The sequence below is a fragment of the Alosa alosa genome, chromosome 24 (assembly GCF_017589495.1).
Source record: "Alosa alosa isolate M-15738 ecotype Scorff River chromosome 24, AALO_Geno_1.1, whole genome shotgun sequence".
In the NCBI taxonomy this organism is placed as follows: domain Eukaryota; kingdom Metazoa; phylum Chordata; class Actinopteri; order Clupeiformes; family Clupeidae; genus Alosa; species Alosa alosa.
The window spans coordinates 16,117,998-16,130,268 of NC_063212.1; the positions used below are offsets into that span (position 1 = coordinate 16,117,998).

The window sequence follows — 12,271 nt, forward strand, 5'->3', positions numbered from 1 at the left end:
ATTTTAATAATAACGTCACAGTCTATTGAACGTAGCCTACTAATTAGCTTAATCAGTGAAGCATAAATCGCCAACCGAGGAAATGTGAACAAATAAGTTACACATTTAATGAAACACACCACATATAAATACCAATGGCCAATACTTTTACGTGTGCTGTAGCACGACAGTGTGGCGTGAAAGGATAGACATCTGCATTTCGGATCTTGCAGTCGTACGTTCGGGCCTGCATAATGATCATTTGCTCAATCATTAAATGTTCCTATGATCGATTAAAACCTGTAGCCTAGTCCTAGTTTGAACTAATGATTGGAGACCATATGCTTACTAGCCTACCTTATAGGCCCACAGTAGCCTAGTTCTGTGGTCCAGTGATGTTTTTTTTTCCATATGCGCTTCCAACGTGATACCATTGTCTATAAGCTACTCAAATTGAACAGAGGTCACACATTGTTTCAATGAATAAGGCAAATAAACTAACACTGATAATGAATACCACTTTGCTTGATTGCATTTACAAGCCGTTGTAGCTCGATGAGATCGGCTCTTGACTGAACATGATTTACTGATATTCACTGGAATTTGTGATGGGTTCCAGTCACGTGGTCCCTACTGCTTTTGTGTTATTTGTCTGAAAATGCACAGGGACATTATCAATGGCTTAGGATAAATGTATATTATGTTCTATGAAAATTGGCATGGTTAGATTAGATTAAACTTTATTGCCATTGTGCAGAGCACAAGTACAAAGACAACCAAATGCACTTTGCGTCTAACCAAGTGCCAAAAGCAGAAAAGTGCAATGTGATATATAAAGTATAAACAGGTGGTGCTTAGCCAGGACAAGAAATATAGTGCAGTGTAGACAGTAGCCTAGTATACAGTTGGTTTGCATAAAGTGGTTTAGATTAATATAAATGAAATATAAATATGTGCAGTGTCTTTACAGTAAGAGCAGTTACCTTACAGTAAGAGCAGAATAAATATGGCTATACGAACAATGTTGAACAACATGTTGTCGGGTAAGTGCTTTGAGTTTCACTCTGTGCTAAAACACTATATAAATTAATACTTTACTTCATGATTGCCCTTCATTTCAATTACATTTTTTCATGCCTTTATGCAACATTTTCCCAATGTTGCCCTTGTTATGTGTTTTCATTGTGACACTGAAAAACTGAATACTGTTACCACACACAAGTATTTCATGATATTTTAAATGAACAGATACAATGTTTTTTTACCATATCTTTTTATCCATTGTAATTATGAAGTTGTGTGTTGAATCACAACCACAAAATGACAGTTCACATAGCACAAATGTATTAATGCTCAAATGGTTGAAGGATCTGCGCCAGCTGTACCAACATACACACACTCGCACACAGTGTTACTGTAGGAGTTGCCTTCTGCTGCTGAGATAGTAGCAAAGTCTATACTGTTGTTTTCAAAAGCATGTCTATATCCCCTGAGTGCACTGACATTTCAAGACCTACTTCAAGACCTACTTTATTCCATCAAACCCTTATGATAACACTAGCATGTCAACTGCTCCATCAAGGAGCCCAACAGCGAGGCAGAGGCGCGGTACAACAACGCCCATAGCTGGACCTGTGTTGTTGTGGAGAGGGCCCTGGGCATGTGGAAACGACGCTTTAGGTGTGTGAGCAAATCCACTGGTGCGCTGGTGGTCCTGAAGCTCCATCCTGCAAAGGCGTGCAGTGTAGTTTTGGTGACGGCGCTTCTGCACAACATGGCCCTTCAGGATCACATCCCACTGCCGGCTGATGAGGAGCTGTTAGTGGAGGAGGTGGAAGAGGTCATTCCAGTGGCTGCTGCACACCTTCCTGCTGGCCTGGAAGCACGCCGGGAATTAGTTGCACATATGTTTGGCCCCTAAACACCCATTCCCCACAATTCCCTGCCACATTCCCTGTTTTTTCCCCCTTTTGTTTATGTTTGTTTATTAGAAATTGTCCAGTTTTGTTTCTGTTTTTTACAACTACTTTTTTAACTTCTTTTAGTTTGGTGGGGGTGGGGGGTAAATGTACTTAACTTTCCCACCATCACTTTCTCTCCATGATTCCTCACACACACACACACTCGTTTCCTATGAGCCATGACATCAAAATACACAGATTGGAAGGTCACAAAGCAAAGGCAACTTACCATTTTTCCACCTCCCATGACAGGCCTATGCATACCTGGGCCATGAAGGACAAGTTAAATCAGTGAAAATCATATCACATTTTGACACTGACCACAGCACTCTGCATGCTCACTTATCCACCAAGTCCCAGAGGTCTTAAAGGCTACTCAACTTCACAGCAGCATTCTCCAATGTCATTGTAACAACATAATTCAGCTATGTGTTCAAATATCAAAATCGTATATTGATTAAGAGTAGCCTAACTTATACACTCGCTAAACATAGCTTGTGATCAGACAAGATACAACACAAACCCCATTCCATAGGCGTACTTGCCTAACAACCATCGACTCAGTCTAGAACCCGTAACCACTATCATGTAAAGCACACACGCTACCGTCTCTGCCACAGCAGTCACTTCACCATATCATTATGGGCTACATAGATTCCATATACAACAATTACAATGGCAGCCTCACATCACATTACCGTTGGCATTCAAAAGGTTTATCACCAGATAACTTAACGGGTGTTAACACATTACGTAGTACGGTGGCCGGGGAGTGTCACAACACAACACAAATACAAAAGCCGACAACACAAATGCAAATCCCCACAACACAAATACAAAACCCCACAACACAACACGAATACAAAAGCCGGCAACGCAAATACAAAAACCCACAACACAACGGAAGTTATCCCACAACGGAAATGGCAGGATACATAGAAATACGGTAGAGGCATAGAGGCTAAATGGCAGAATCCATAGAAATAACTATCCACATTGTTCAAACTTTTCTTTTCAAAGTGTTTTACTTACTTGTCGAACAAGTAACCAGAACAAATCAGACTCGGTGAATCCAGCATGCCAAGCAGACGAGTGCAACTTCCCACAGTCTTCTTCTATGCGCGCGTTACCATGGCAACTAAAGTCCACAACCAGAGCCCTTTCCTCTGCCATAAATTTCCGTTGTGGGATAACTTCCGTTGTGTTGTGGGTTTTTGTATTTGCGTTGCCGGCTTTTGTATTTGTGTTGTGTTGTGGGCTTTTGCAATCGTGTTGTGTTGTGAGTTTTTGTATTTGTGTCGTAGGGATTTGTATTTGTGTTGTCGGCTTTGTATTCGTGTTGTGTTGTGGGTTTTTGCAATCGTGTTGTGTTGTGGGGTTTTGTATTTGTGTTGTGGGGATTTGCATTTGTGTTGTCGGCTTTTGTATTTGTGTTGTGTTGTGACACTCCCCGGCCACCGTAGGTACATTAGCATTAGGCTACATGTAAATTCACGAATAATAACAACACAGATGATTGCGGCCACCATAATACTTCAGCACGGACTGCTCTGTTGTAGGCTAACTCAACACTTCACTTTCCACTGTACCACATAACGTTGTCCAGCAATGTGCAATCGTAGCCTCCAGCAATGCTATGGTATGGTATCCCACAGCAATGTTATGGGATCGTTTAATGGCTACCTCTCATCCATCTGTCCGTTGCGTGTTCCGTCATCAGGGTTACGTCGTCTCCAGCAACTATGCTTCTTACTACATACTACAGGTCGAGAGGTGTAGCTGTAACTACACAACTTTACGATAGTGGTTGCGAACGTTAGTTGCTACTATGGTTTTGGGAAACACTGACGTAGTGTAACGATGCATCGTACTATGTAAGTTCCACCACCATAGTTCACAATATCGTTTTGGGGAACAGTTGTGTCGTACTTACATAGTTGCAACCATGTTAGTTGCTACCGTAGTTAGCAACGATGCTTTTGGGAAAAGCACCCCTGTGTAGCCTACATAATCGGATTTTAATATGTACAGATTTGTAGGCTATATTTAACATTTAGCATTTATTTTCTATTTGGTCTGTTATGAAATTATGCATTGACCTATTTAGGCACAGCTCAGTTAAATTTAAATGCACGTTTAAAACTTAAATACATGCTTAGCATTTTGTGAAAATAAATCATTAAGGCTACATTGACAAACTCTTAACTGTGAGCTGCCTGTATATAGCTCAGTTTTAAGAAATGCTTAAAGCCGAAAGACCATGTTGAATTTTGCTACAATTTATTTCGAAATTGGATTACTCTGGAACAGCTAACTGTACAGGGGAATGCATTACACATTTGTGTTCGGTAAGGTCTGCTGTTTATTCTTATATATGGTTTGTCATGTGTTGCGTGAAGAGTGTGTAGCCTACGATATTCCACCGAGACGAATGGATGTGGAGATGGGCGCAGAGAATAATTATTAAATCTCTTGAAGTTATTTTTCTCGCGAACTGTTTATCACAGCAAATAGTGGCTAGCTAGCACCGATTAAAAGCTGAGAAAAGGCTCTTTCATGTGACACGTGTGATGAGTAGGCTAGCTTACTTCTCGAGGAGTTCAACAGAGAAGAATGGGTGAATTTGGACGCACTTCATATGCCTTGTAGTGAAGTGAAGCTGAAGCGCTGCGCCATGCTGCGCAGGAGACTGCGGCTCACTGGTAGTTATTATAGGTAACTTCAAATCAGCGCGATTTACCCTTATAGGCTACTGCACATTACAAGATCTGTACGAGATAATCTGCAGCACTGAAGTGAGAAATGTTTTAACTCTTTGTGTAGCGCATGTGAGCGCTTTTCCCCCCATTTCAACGTGAATATTGGTGGAGACATTTCAGTCATAATTTGGCATTGGTGTGGACACGTCCTTCGGTCCCCACGCAAATCTACGCCCTTGCAGAGAGGGGACAGTGACGCTTAAGGTGTCCAAAGAACTTGCCGAAAGGCTCAAGACTGGTGAGTGAACAGTACAATTGTTTTAAGGGGAAAAAGGGAATGTACTCAAACATTGATGACATAACTTATTCTTGGGATGATTATCTTTAGACAAAGAATCCCTGGCTTTGACGCTTAAGCAGGTCAGGGAGTCCGCAACCATACAAGGTATCCAAGTTACACCATTTCAAGTGACTTTTATTCTTTATAAAGCCTAACTTATAACTCAATCATACTCACCATGACTCCTTTGTTTGAATTCCAACTCTGCAGGCCCACCACCACCAATCCCCACTGTGGTGAAGCAGCAGGCACCACCACCACCACCAACCCCCTCATCAGGCCCAAGCTCCACCTTCACTAACCCCGTCCCTCTGCCCAGCTGCCACTACCATCTCTCCCATCAGGCCCCAGCTCCACTGCACAGCTACCTCCTGTTGTCCGGCCACCACTCCCAGGTCCAAGCTCTGCTCCCAGACATCCTGTATCCCTGAACCCAGCACCCATCCAGCAGTCACCTTCCCACACCCAACCAGGTATTGTATTGATAATAAAAAATACAGTAAGTACATTCAAATACATATGTCTAATACAAATGTACCCGTATTCATATATTCACAGAACTCAAACACTGGATAAACTTATTTCTAATCTCACTCCTAAAGTCACACCATCACCTGTACTGCACCAATAATGGTGCATGCCTATTACACGAAAATCACCAAAAAAATGGAGGAAAAGGGATACAGGATGTCTGTGGAGCAGCTGAGAAAGAAAGTTCAGAACATTCTGTCAACTTCCAAACGAGTGAAGGACCGATGCCGGGCAACAGGAGAGGAGAGGATTGCATGGGAGTACTATGCAGTAAGAATAATGTGTTTTTGTTACCTTACCTCATTGAGATTTGAAATTGTGTGCAAAACATTTCCATTTCACATACACAAAAGCCATGTATGAGTCGTCATTTCAGCCTTGCAATTTACCTTTCTGTCTGGTCACACAGCACATGGATGACATTTTCGGGGGATCAGGGGTTGGGAGTGCTCCGGAGGGCACAGTTATTTCCACTCCCTTGTTCCCTAGTCGGCTGGATCCACAGCCTAGGCAGACCGGCTCCCAGCTGCCAGAAGATTCTGCCTCTTCAGACTAGCCCACCAGCAACATCAGCCATACAGCCAGCCGAGCCTCCTCTCCTTTCTTTCACACTTATGAAAGTCATGCAGAGAGGAGGACGGCTGCGCTCGAGTCCCTGGTGCGCCCGGATCTGGAGAGGCAGAGAAAACTGGAAGAGGAAGAAGGTACTCTCAAATCTAGCAGACATCACGACTGGCCTGAAGAAAATTGTGGAGGGCCAAAAACAAAATGTCTGCCCTTAGAGACTTGAAATAAAAAAAGTGTCTGCATTTTTGGAGTTTTGTCGTCTTTGGGTATTCTACATTTTAACTTGTGTATGGCAGTGGTTGGGAAGTCACAGTCTAAACAATATGACTACACCTCTGGGGACCCCTTACTCCGAGATCCCCTGCTGATTTTGCCTGGTTTGTATTCTCCCAGTTACCATGAGCTGCCACATGGAGGCACAGCAGGAGTCTTGATGATTGATGGGCACTGTTATTATTATGTAAATAAAGATGCTTGCCTAAATGTGGTAGAAATATTCCTGATTTAAATATTACTGCCATGCCATCTACTTCAAACCAATCACCCTATGCTGTAATATGTTGCTCCCAGTCCTCCGCTGATACTTTAGAGTGTTCCGTAAACTGTTTAGGCACCATCTGTACTCTACATCTCCTTCATGGTGTTGATGTGGCAAGTATTCATCTTCAAATTTAGCAAAGGCAGAGCCTCCAGTCGACCTGGGACAGCAGATGAAAATGGCTGAGACAAGCAGCGAACGACTGTTCTCTCTCCGGAGGGAGGGTAATTGTATCCCTCCTGGAGTCCAGAGTCAAGTCTAGGAAGGTTGTGACCTGGGAAGGCTGGAGCTTGCTCTTCTTGTGATTGAGACGCAGGCCCAAGCCATGGATGTCCTACAACAGTAGAGCCACATGGATGCTCTGAGGCAGCACACAGGAAGGAGCCAGTCGTCGAGATAATTCAATATCTGGAGTCCCCTCATTGGTGCAAGGACTGCGTCCATGCAGCGGATGAAGGTCTGAGGAGCCAGGAGATTCAATGGTAGGATCCCAAATCAGGATGTACCATCCCTAATAGCGATCCATCCAACCAGTTAGTATTAACATAGATAAGAATATTCACAAAACCCCTTACCATTTCCCTGACCTAGGCCATGTTTGTGTTGGTATCCCCCTGGGGGTCAGCACCATCAGATGTCTTAGAACAAACATACTTCTCATTAAAGATAACCACAAAGGGAGCATTCAGAAAACACAACAGGTATCTCAATATACTCAGTCAAAGGAAGGTTACCTGTTATTCTCATGGCACATATGCAAATTAAAACATTTAATGAGACACTTATACTTTGTTATATTTAAATATTTTTGTCCATTTTGAGGCAAACATGCCTTTATATTATATAAGCTCTCCTCCATTATTTTCATTCACCATGTCAATTAACATAGTATGTCGTATATTTATTTGGAAATTTCAATGGCCGACGGAAGTCCTCATCTTCAACAACTGAGCTATTTTGTCAATGAATTCTAAAACTTTCTGTGTTGTTGCCAATGCTTTCATGCGCCACTGAAGTTAGATGCTGGACTGTATTGTCTCCTGCTCCTTTGATTTTGTTGAGCTGTAGGAATTCAGTGTGCTTCTTAGCATGGTGCTTTTGGATGTGCTTGATTAAATTGGTAGTATTGTACTTTGCAGTACTACCACCACCCCTCGAAACATTTACTTTGCAGACATTGCAAACAGCCGTCAAGCTAGTTGGCATGGCAAGCCTGAAATATCTCCACACAGCCGACTCTGTGGCTCGCTCCATGTTGCTTAAAGCTGCAGTTGGCAAGTCTGACAGATTGAGGGGACTTACCCAAATTTTGAATGTTTACAACTCTCATGCCCCTCCCCTAGTACCACCGAGCACCCGATTTTTGCAAAACAATTAACAGGCTCAAGGTGGAGGTAGAAGTGCGGGTTTTTTTCTAAAACCGGCTGATGTATGTTGTTCTGTAGTGTTGGTTTTAGTGAATATGAACACAAAAACATCTTGCCATCTGCCGCTTTAATAGTTAGCTCAGCTCTTCCAGAATGTGACACACGTGCTGCTGACGAATGACGTAGGATGTGCTGCGACAGAAGGAGAAAAAAACTGGATCGGCCTGTGGATCTGTTCATTTTTCCGATCCGATTCTGATCCAGCTATTTTGTCAATATTGGGGCCGATATCAGATCCTAATATTGGATCGGTGCACCCTTACAATTCACACACGAGACCGCTCTGAGCACGTGGAGCATGAATCGTGAATGCAGGCATGAACGTAACACAGAGATGTTCACAAGTCTTTTTTTGGAACTCCAAGTCGAGTCTCAAGTCTTTGAGCTTGACTTCAAGTCAAGTCTCGAGTCTTTGAGGGGCAGGTTCAAGTCAAGTCTCAAGTCTCTGGCCATCTGATCTGTCCCTATACTCTATTGTTAAATATTATGAATTCAAAGCATGTTCTGTAGCTACCATCAGCAGGGTTCCCCAAATAGCAGCCTGTGGGCCACATCCGGCATGCAATAGCCATGTGAGTGGCCCGTGCCAACATGTGTGTGTCTGCCATGCACAGAATGCCAGTGTATTACAGGGAATCCTCTCTGCATCCGAGCAAGCAACTGTTATGGAGTACTGAATGCTCTCTGTCTATTCAAAATGTAACCAAGATCCACGCACAGCTTGGTTAGGTGCAGGTAGATTGCAGGAACATTGCTCTAACGCACACTGTTAACGTTTAATCGATTTTGTTCGCTCTGAATAAAATCGAACGTCAACAGTGTGCGGTAGAGCAATCTTATTTTTTGCTCTCTGTCTATATTGAATCCGTTAAATATGCGTCATATTTCTTGTTCACAATAGCAGAGCAATGTGAGCGACAGAAAGACAATAAAAACAGGGCATCCGAAAAAAGTTCTGATCAAAACATCACATTGCATTGGACACTGTAGCAAATTACCAGCTTTGCATTGTATACTGTCAGGCTATCTATTCCAATTGAAAACAATGTAGCCTAATTAAACTGTTTTTTTATTGCTAATGCTTGTACGCATCGCATGTAGTTAGAACTTGGTGAGAGCCTGTAGGCAGCTATTTCCTATCAGTTGTGTCGTTGTTCAGTGTGTGTGTGTGTGTGTGTGTGTGAGTTTGTATGTGCAGCGCTCTGCATGAAAAAGTCACCATCAAAGGTAAATGATCACTATTTAATTAAGCATTAAGCTAAATACCGGATAATTCCGGTATTTAGCACTTTGAGTCTACCCTGGAAATCCAGAGAGAGCACAATGGAATTGTCTCTGCGAAACACTCTGGCAAAGAGCAATGATGCAGGTTACTTTTTCCCCTTGCATTCCGGGGAACCAGCTAAACTGATGAAGACAACGACGCTGCAATGTTGGAGGACAGTACACATTGGTCGTAGTGTTATCCGATTGCGTCGAAGTCCGAAATCATTCAGAGTAAACATGGTCTAGTGTTATCCAATTGCGTGCAGTGAGATTTTTAAATTACATTTACATTACATTACATTACATTTGGCTGACGCTTTTTTAACCAAAGCGACTAACAACATGGTAAACAGTAAGTTTTTAGAACAATTCTCACAATTTTAGGACAGTTTAAAAACACATTAGTACAGTAAGAATAAGTGTGTCGGGTGAGTGCTGTATTTTAACAGTTACTTGTCAGTTTAACGGCTGGTGAGTGCTAGGATCAGTAAGACTTGTTGTAAGTGTTGCTATGAGAGTAGATGTTCTCTAAAGAGCTGGGTCTTCAGGAGTTTTTGAAAGTGGAAAAGGATGTCCCTGCCCTTGTAGGAACTGGCAGTGTGTTCCACCAACGAAGTTACAACAGATGAGAAAAGTTTGGATTGGCTTGAGCGTGCGGGTGGTAGAGCTAGGCGTCGTTAGATCAGAGGGCGCGAGCGGTCTGGAGGTAGTGTAAGTCTGTATGAGGGCATTCAAGTAGGTGGGAGCAGAACGGAAACTACTTTGTAGGCAAGCGTTAGAGACTTGAATTTGATGCGGGCCGCCATAGGTAGCCAGTGTAGCTGGATGAGCAGCGGGGTAACATGTGCCCTTTTGGGTTGGTTGTAGACCAGGCGCCGCCCGCATTCTGGATCATCTGAAGTGGTTTCACTGCGCAGGCTGGGAGACCTGTCAGGGAGGGCATTGCAGTAGTCGAAGTCGTGAGATGACTATTGCCTGAACCAGAAGTTGGGTAGCATCTTGAGTCAAGTAAGTCCTGATTTTCCGTGATGTTGTAGAGTGCTAAACGGCATGACCGGGCGACTGAGGCAACATGATCTGAGAAGTTTAGTTGGTTGTCGAGAACAACTCCTAGATTTCTTGCAGTCCTGGTCGGTGAAACAGACAGGGAGTCAAATTTGATGTTGATGTCGTGGTGTATGGTAGGTTTAGCTGGGATGACCAGCAGTTCAGTCTTTGAGAGGTTCAGCTGGAGGTGGTGTGCCTTCATCCATGTAGCTATGTCTGAAAGGCAATCTGAGATCCGTGCTGAAACCAGGGGGTCGTCAGGTGGAAAGGACAGATAGAGCTGTGTGTCATCTGCATAGCAGTGGTATGAGAAGCCGTCTTGAACGAATAATCTGTCCCAAGGAGGTGGTGTAGATAGCAAAGAGGAGGGGCCCAGCACTGAGCCCTGGGGACCCCTGTGGTGAGATGGTGAGGTGCAGATAGCTGACCAAGCCATGATATGTTAAACGAAAGCGTCCTGTGAGGTAGGATTCAAACCAGGAGAGAGCAGCTCCGGAGATTCCCATGTCAGCGAGTATAGAGAGAAGGATACGGTGATTAACCGTGTCAAAGGCAGCCGATAAGTCAAGCAGAATGAGTACTGATGATCGAGCGGTCGCCCTGGCTTCTTTTAAGGCTTCTGTTACAGACAGCAGAGCCGTTTCGGTAGAGTGGCCGCTTTTGAACCCAGACTGATTTGGATCCAGAAGGTTGTTCTGTGAAAGGAAGTCAGAGACCTGTTTGGAGACTGCTCGTTCAATGCCTTTGGATAGGAAAGGCAGTAGTGAGACAGGGCGGTAGTTCTCGACTTGAGCAGGGTTGAGAGAAGCTTTCTTAAGTAACGGTGTTACCCGGGCCATTTTGAACGCTGTTGGAAATGTGCCGGAGGTTAGCGAGGCATTGATCACATGTGTGATAGCTGGAGTGATGGTCGGGCTGATGGACTGAAGTAGGCTCTGTCTGTAGCGCTGTTGATTTTGTCATTGTAGAAAGCAGTCTTAGCAGCAGTGATGCTGGCTGAGAAGGAGGTCAGGAGTGTCTGGTAGTTTTTGAGGTCATCAGATAGTTTGGATTTGTGCCATTTCCTCTCCGCGGCTCTGAGTTTGGTGCGCTGCGATCGGAGGGCATGCTTGCTTGTTGCCGCCCCTCGAGTTGGGCCATTACATTGCTCTTTGCCAGACCCTTAATCTTTCTAGATTATCAGGGTCTGGATTTTCCAGGCTACTTTGAGTCCCTTTTCTGGTTAACACGGCTGGAAATCATACATTGTGCCGATATATTTGTTTTTATAAATCAACAAACACCACTAACCACTTGGTGAGTTGCACAGTTTTGAAAACGAACATTAAGGGTAGTTTTAAGGACATGTTTGTGCATGCCCATAGGCAGCCACTCTGAAGCAGTAAAGGCGATTCAAAACAAGTCAGAAAAGTCGAGACAAAGTCGAGTCAAAATTTTGGTGTCCACCACTCTAGTTCATCCAAAACAAACTAGCAACAACACCAGAATTTCAGCTTCCTCTTTTGATGGTAATCATTACATAATCATGGCAGGTGTGCAAGGAATTATCTTATCTTTTATTTGAACAACCAACAAATTCCAACTGTTTGTAAAGGTTCCCTTTTATAGCAGCTATGTGTGTGTGTATGTAAAAGTCAAGCAAGCCAAAAAATGAACACAATCTCATTCTGTCAGCATGTGTAAATGTGATTAATTCCATGGTTAGTCTAAATAACTTGTGATCTAACACTATCTAGCAAGGTAACATGTGCAGAATTAAACATAGAAAGTTAAAGGATTTGAACCTCTGTAACCTAGCAAACTATTCACTAGTATCCATTCTAAACTCTTTATCAATCTCATTATATCTGAACACACTATGGCACAGTAGGCTAAGTCATTTGTTATGGGTTGATTTCACACCCACTATCTTACAG

At 43.3% G+C, this 12,271-nt stretch overlaps 1 long non-coding RNA gene across 1 annotated transcript; it reads right to left on the minus strand.

Annotated features, from left to right (window-relative positions):
- Nucleotides 1-1,614: 1,614 nt before the first annotated feature.
- On the minus strand, nt 1,615-3,159 carry LOC125289257. The gene is made up of 3 exons (XR_007192603.1): nt 2,973-3,159; nt 2,170-2,204; nt 1,615-1,855 (listed from the first exon to the last, which is right to left on the minus strand). It is a non-coding gene; the product is annotated as an uncharacterized LOC125289257 (long non-coding RNA).
- Nucleotides 3,160-12,271: the final 9,112 nt, after the last annotated feature.